This window comes from Egretta garzetta, unplaced genomic scaffold, assembly GCF_000687185.1.
Source record: "Egretta garzetta isolate BGI_Z169 unplaced genomic scaffold, ASM68718v1 scaffold719, whole genome shotgun sequence".
In the NCBI taxonomy this organism is placed as follows: domain Eukaryota; kingdom Metazoa; phylum Chordata; class Aves; order Pelecaniformes; family Ardeidae; genus Egretta; species Egretta garzetta.
Genome location: NW_009260685.1, coordinates 87,743 through 88,695, shown reverse-complemented (window position 1 = coordinate 88,695; position 953 = coordinate 87,743).

Sequence of the window (953 nt, the reverse complement as noted above, 5' to 3'; positions counted from 1 at the left end):
CCCCAGGCCCACCCTCTCAACGGTCAACGGTTGGACTTGATGACCTTAAAGGTCTTTTCCAACCTAAACGATTCTGTGATGCTCTTGGGTTTTGACGGTTCCACGGTGGGAATTGATGTTCTTTTTTAAGAAAATCTCCTTTCCCATTGCCAGCCTTGAGGGTAAAAGATGCCCCAAGTTGCGAGGCCAGGGGGCGATGCGCTGGTGATGGGGACACGGATGAGCAAGCAGGGGGACGCATCCATCACTGGCGTTGATGAAACTGCTTGCCCCCTGCTCCCCCCCCTTCCCCAGGAAAGCTCATTTGCAGGCGGCTTAGTTGGCCTAAGAGCATTAGAGGTGCATTTGGTGGACATCAGCCGCTCGAGCAGCGCTGGGAGTATGTGGCCGATTAGAGGCAGCAGCGGCTGGTTTCAGGCAGAGCACTGCCATCGGCGTGGAAATAGTCGCCGTGCCACCTCAGGCATTTTGGGGACGCAAAGGTGAGGTCTGGGGGGGGGACAGGATGGGTGCCGGGATCAGGTCGCGTGGGTCGGGTGTTTAGAATATACCAGCCGGGTGCAGGCGTGAGAGCAAGTCCCTTCCCTGCCATGTGCTTGTCCCCATCACTGGGAGGGAGCGTGCGTTGCCCCTGCCGCTTTCCAGTGCCATTTCATCTTTTCAGACAATATTTTGGCGTTTTTCTTTAAACACTGCCTCACTTTCTAATCTGCTATCTCCTGCAAAGGTAAGCGTGGTCAGGAATGCTCATGCGGGATGCAGCGGGTGCTGGTCCATTCGGGGGCACTGTGGCCTCCCCTCCGCACCGGCCGGGGGCTTCCTTGGAGCCGACCTGGGGAGGAGGACACCCTCACCACCATCTTCCTTTTCCCTCCCCTGCAGCCTCGCTCTCTGCCAGGATTTATGGAGGTGCTGAGGAGCAGCTCTGAGCCCTGCAACCCCTGGCAGGCCGC